The sequence below is a fragment of the Ammodytes marinus genome (assembly GCF_949987685.1).
Source record: "Ammodytes marinus genome assembly, chromosome: 19".
Lineage (NCBI taxonomy): Eukaryota > Metazoa > Chordata > Actinopteri > Uranoscopiformes > Ammodytidae > Ammodytes > Ammodytes marinus.
The window spans coordinates 2,179,944-2,186,698 of NC_137223.1; positions in this window are offsets into that span (position 1 = coordinate 2,179,944).

Sequence of the window (6,755 nt, forward strand, 5' to 3'; positions counted from 1 at the left end):
AATCCAGCGATCCGAGTTCAAATCTCGGTGGAACCTGAATTTTTGGTGCGAAACAGACTGATTGAATGTTTCCAATCGGAATCATTTCGACTATACCTACTGTATTTCCTAAATATGCAAATTAAGTAATCCCATATTCTGCCCTACCACGAAAGAAGCACGGACTTGTAAGAAGCAGTCAGGATGGCCGAGCGGTCTAAGGCGCTGCGTTCAGGTCGCAGTCTCCCCTGGAGGCGTGGGTTCGAATCCCACTTCTGACAATATATGTTTTTTTCACAGAAACCAGTGCTTGCTCTGGGTAAGAAAAGTCAGCAACCCTCTAGGTACCAAAAGAGTTTGAGAAAATACAGTGTTAATAGTCTGCTCACCTGCTGCCACGTGACCGAGTCTGGGAAATGTGGCAGAAGTTAAATGAATGATTAAGACTGATCTGCCTTGCAATCCTGCAATTCCATGGTTCCATGGTGTAATGGTGAGCACTCTGGACTTTGAATCCAGTAATCCGAGTTCAAGTCTCGGTGGAACCTACTATTGCTCAGGCCCTCTAAACGTCAAACAGGACCCTGTGTTACAAAAGCAGATACAGGTCCTTCTCATATAATTAGCATATTGTGATAAAGTTGATTATTTTCCATAATGTAATGATAATAATTGAACTTTCATATATTTTAGATTCATTGCACACCAACTGAAATATTTCAGGTCTTTTGTTGTTTTAATACTGATGATTTTGGCATACAGCTCATGAAAACCCCAAATTCCTATCTAAAAAAATTAGCATATCATGAAAAGGTACTCTAAACAAGCTCTTAACCTAATCATCTGAATCAACTAATTAACTCTAAACACCTGCAAGAGATTCCTGAGGCTTTTAAAAACTCCCAGCCTGGTTCTTTACTCAAAACCGCAATCATGGGTAAGACTGCCGACCTGACTGCTGTCCAGAAGGCCATCATTGACACCCTCAAGCAAGAGGGTAAGACACAGAAAGAAATTTCTGAGCGAATAGGCTGTTCCCAGAGTGCTGTATCAAGGCACCTCAGTGGGAAGTCTGTGGGAAGGAAAAAGTGTGGCAGAAAACGCTGCACAACCAGAAGAGGTGACCGGACCCTGAGGAGGATTGTGGAGAAGGGCCGATTCCAGACCTTGGGGGACCTGCGGAAGCAGTGGACTGAGTCTGGAGTAGAAACATCCAGAGCCACCGTGCACAGGCGTGTGCAGGAAATGGGCTACAGGTGCCGCATTCCCCAGGTCAAGCCACTTTTGAACCAGAAACAGCGTCAGAAGCGCCTGACATGGGCTACAGAGAAGCAGCACTGGACAGTTGATCAGTGGTCCAAAGTACTTTTTTCGGATGAAAGCAAATTTTGCATGTCATTCGGAAATCAAGGTGCCAGAGTCTGGAGGAAGACTGGGGAGAAGGAAATGCCAAAATGCCTGAAGTCCAGTGTCAAGTACCCACAGTCAGTGATGGTCTGGGGTGCCATGTCAGCTGCTGGTGTTGGTCCACTGTGTTTTATCAAAGGCAGGGTCAATGCAGCTAGCTATCAGGAGATTTTGGAGCACTTCATGCTTCCATCTGCTGAAAAGCTTTATGGAGATGAAGATTTCATTTTTCAACAAGACCTGGCACCTGCTCACAGTGCCAAAACCACTGGTAAATGGTTTACTGACCATGGTATTACTGTGCTCAATTGGCCTGCCAACTCTCCTGACCTGAACCCCATAGAGAATCTGTGGGATATTGTGAAGAGGAAGTTGAAAGACACCAGACCCAACACTGTGGATGAGCTTAAGGCCGCTATCGAAGCATCCTGGGCCTCCATAACACCTCAGCAGTGCCACAGGCTGATTGCCTCCATGCCACGCCGCATTGAAGCAGCCATTTCTGCGAAAGGATTCCCGACCAAGTATTGAGTGCATAACTGAACATAATTATTTGAAGGTTGACTTTTTTGTATTAAAAACACTTTTCTTTTATTGGTCGGATGAAATATGCTAATTTTTTGAGATAGGGATTTTTGGTTTTTCTTTACTTTTTTGCCAAAATCATCAATATTAAAACAATAAAAGGCTTGAACTACTTCAGTTGTGTGTAATGAATCTAAAATATATGAAAGTCTAATGTTTATCAGTACATTACAGAAAATATTGAACTTTATCACAATATGCTAATTATATGAGAAGGACCTGTATGTCAATGGAATGGCGTATGACAGACCAAAGCACTACAAGTTGATAAGACGGGTATAGAAGGCAATCACCTGAATGTGTTGCTAACGGGCCTTCAATATGTTGCAGGAAATGATTGGTTGGAAATATCTTGGCCCATGTCACTTAAAGAAAACTAAGTACAATGTTTGCAGCTCCACCATGGATTCACCAAGTAAAATACCAAGTAGAAGGGGCGGTCCAAAACTGACCTCAGAAAGGGATAGAGAAAGACAAAGGAAATACAGCAGTGTTGTATCCATGCAGGGTTGTTTTAGTTTGTTCGGTCCCACTACCCATTTCTGCTTAAAAAAGTCACTCAAGGGTTAGCATGTTAACTGCCCTGTCTTGTTGCAAACACGACATCATCAATAGCGCCTAGATCAAGTGCTGGCATCGTGCCACACGTCTCTGCCAGCAGAAAGCACTACTGTCATGGTTCCATGGTGTAATGGTTAGCACTCTGGACTCTGAATCCAGCGATCCGAGTTCAAATCTCGGTGGAACCTGAATTTTTGGTGCGAAACAGACTGATTGAATGTTTCCAATCGGAATCATTTCGACTATACCTACTGTATTTCCTAAATATGCAAATTAAGTAATCCCATATTCTGCCCTACCACGAAAGAAGCACGGATTTGTAAGAAGCAGTCAGGATGGCCGAGCGGTCTAAGGCGCTGCGTTCAGGTCGCAGTCTCCCCTGGAGGCGTGGGTTCGAATCCCACTTCTGACAATATATGTTTTTTTCACAGAAACCAGTGCTTGCTCTGGGTAAGAAAAGTCAGCAACCCTCTAGGTACCAAAAGAGTTTGAGAAAATACAGTGTTAATAGTCTGCTCACCTGCTGCCACGTGACCGAGTCTGGGAAATGTGGCAGAAGTTAAATGAATGATTAAGACTGATCTGCCTTGCAATCCTGCAATTCCATGGTTCCATGGTGTAATGGTGAGCACTCTGGACTTTGAATCCAGTAATCCGAGTTCAAGTCTCGGTGGAACCTACTATTGCTCAGGCCCTCTAAACGTCAAACAGGACCCTGTGTTACAAAAGCAGATACAGGTCCTTCTCATATAATTAGCATATTGTGATAAAGTTGATTATTTTCCATAATGTAATGATAATAATTGAACTTTCATATATTTTAGATTCATTGCACACCAACTGAAATATTTCAGGTCTTTTGTTGTTTTAATACTGATGATTTTGGCATACAGCTCATGAAAACCCCAAATTCCTATCTCAAAAAATTAGCATATCATGAAAAGGTACTCTAAACAAGCTCTTAACCTAATCATCTGAATCAACTAATTAACTCTAAACACCTGCAAGAGATTCCTGAGGCTTTTAAAAACTCCCAGCCTGGTTCTTTACTCAAAACCGCAATCATGGGTAAGACTGCCGACCTGACTGCTGTCCAGAAGGCCATCATTGACACCCTCAAGCAAGAGGGTAAGACACAGAAAGAAATTTCTGAGCGAATAGGCTGTTCCCAGAGTGCTGTATCAAGGCACCTCAGTGGGAAGTCTGTGGGAAGGAAAAAGTGTGGCAGAAAACGCTGCACAACCAGAAGAGGTGACCGGACCCTGAGGAGGATTGTGGAGAAGGGCCGATTCCAGACCTTGGGGGACCTGCGGAAGCAGTGGACTGAGTCTGGAGTAGAAACATCCAGAGCCACCGGGCACAGGCGTGTGCAGGAAATGGGCTACAGGTGCCGCATTCCCCAGGTCAAGCCACTTTTGAACCAGAAACAGCGTCAGAAGCGCCTGACATGGGCTACAGAGAAGCAGCACTGGACAGTTGATCAGTGGTCCAAAGTACTTTTTTCGGATGAAAGCAAATTTTGCATGTCATTCGGAAATCAAGGTGCCAGAGTCTGGAGGAAGACTGGGGAGAAGGAAATGCCAAAATGCCTGAAGTCCAGTGTCAAGTACCCACAGTCAGTGATGGTCTGGGGTGCCATGTCAGCTGCTGGTGTTGGTCCACTGTGTTTTATCAAAGGCAGGGTCAATGCAGCTAGCTATCAGGAGATTTTGGAGCACTTCATGCTTCCATCTGCTGAAAAGCTTTATGGAGATGAAGATTTCATTTTTCAACAAGACCTGGCACCTGCTCACAGTGCCAAAACCACTGGTAAATGGTTTACTGACCATGGTATTACTGTGCTCAATTGGCCTGCCAACTCTCCTGACCTGAACCCCATAGAGAATCTGTGGGATATTGTGAAGAGGAAGTTGAAAGACACCAGACCCAACACTGTGGATGAGCTTAAGGCCGCTATCGAAGCATCCTGGGCCTCCATAACACCTCAGCAGTGCCACAGGCTGATTGCCTCCATGCCACGCCGCATTGAAGCAGCCATTTCTGCGAAAGGATTCCCGACCAAGTATTGAGTGCATAACTGAACATAATTATTTGAAGGTTGACTTTTTTGTATTAAAAACACTTTTCTTTTATTGGTCGGATGAAATATGCTAATTTTTTGAGATAGGGATTTTTGGTTTTTCTTTACTTTTTTGCCAAAATCATCAATATTAAAACAATAAAAGGCTTGAACTACTTCAGTTGTGTGTAATGAATCTAAAATATATGAAAGTCTAATGTTTATCAGTACATTACAGAAAATATTGAACTTTATCACAATATGCTAATTATATGAGAAGGACCTGTATGTCAATGGAATGGCGTATGACAGACCAAAGCACTACAAGTTGATAAGACGGGTATAGAAGGCAATCACCTGAATGTGTTGCTAACGGGCCTTCGATATGTTGCAGGAAATGATTGGTTGGAAATATCTTGGCCCATGTCACTTAAAGAAAACTAAGTACAATGTTTGCAGCTCCACCATGGATTCACCAAGTAAAATACCAAGTAGAAGGGGCGGTCCAAAACTGACCTCAGAAAGGGATAGAGAAAGACAAAGGAAATACAGCAGTGTTGTATCCATGCAGGGTTGTTTTAGTTTGTTCGGTCCCACTACCCATTTCTGCTTAAAAAAGTCACTCAAGGGTTAGCATGTTAACTGCCCTGTCTTGTTGCAAACACATCATCAATAGCGCCTAGATCAAGTGCTGGCATCGTGCCACACGTCTCTGCCAGCAGAAAGCACTACTGTCATGGTTCCATGGTGTAATGGTTAGCACTCTGGACTCTGAATCCAGCGATCCGAGTTCAAATCTCGGTGGAACCTGAATTTTTGGTGCGAAACAGACTGATTGAATGTTTCCAATCGGAATCATTTCGACTATACCTACTGTATTTCCTAAATATGCAAATCAAGTAATCCCATATTCTGCCCTACCACGAAAGAAGCACGGACTCGTAAGAAGCAGTCAGGATGGCCGAGCGGTCTAAGGCGCCGCGTTCAGGTCGCAGGCTCCCCTGGAGGCGTGGGTTCGAATCCCACTTCTGACAATATATGTTTTTTTCACAGAAACCAGTGCTTGCTCTGGGTAAGAAAAGTCAGCAACCCTCTAGGTACCAAAAGAGTTTGAGAAAATACAGTGTTAATAGTCTGCTCACCTGCTGCCACGTGACCGAGTCTGGGAAATGTGGCAGAAGTTAAATGAATGATTAAGACTGATCTGCCTTGCAATCCTGCAATTCCATGGTTCCATGGTGTAATGGTGAGCACTCTGGACTTTGAATCCAGTGATCCGAGTTCAAGTCTCGGTGGAACCTACTATTGCTCAGGCCCTCTAAACGTCAAACAGGACCCTGTGTTACAAAAGCAGATACAGGTCATTCTCATATAATTAGCATATTGTGATAAAGTTGATTATTTTCCATAATGTAATGATAATAATTGAACTTTCATATATTTTAGATTCATTGCATACCAGCTGAAATATTTCAGGTCTTTTGTTGTTTTAATACTGATGATTTTGGCATACAGCTCATGAAAACCCCAAATTCCTATCTCAAAAAATTAGCATATCATGAAAAGGTACTCTAAACGAGCTCTTAACCTAATCATCTGAATCAACTAATTAACTCTAAACACCTGCAAAAGATTCCTGAGGCTTTTAAAAACTCCCAGCCTGGTTCATTACTCAAAACCGCAATCATGGGTAAGACTGCCGACCTGACTGCTGTCCAGAAGGCCATCAAGCAAGAGGGTAAGACACAGAAAGAAATTTCTGAGCGAATAGGCTGTTCCCAGAGTGCTGTATCAAGGCACCTCAGTGGGAAGTCTGTGGGAAGGAAAAAGTGTGGCAGAAAACGCTGCACAACCAGAAGAGGTGACCGGACCCTGAGGAGGATTGTGGAGAAGGGCCGATTCCAGACCTTGGGGGACCTGCGGAAGCAGTGGACTGAGTCTGGAGTAGAAACATCCAGAGCCACCGGGCACAGGCGTGTGCAGGAAATGGGCTACAGGTGCCGCATTCCCCAGGTCAAGCCACTTTTGAACCAGAAACAGCGTCAGAAGCGCCTGACATGGGCTACAGAGAAGCAGCACTGGACAGTTGATCAGTGGTCCAAAGTACTTTTTTCGGATGAAAGCAAATTTTGCATGTCATTCGGAAATCAAGGTGCCAGAGTCT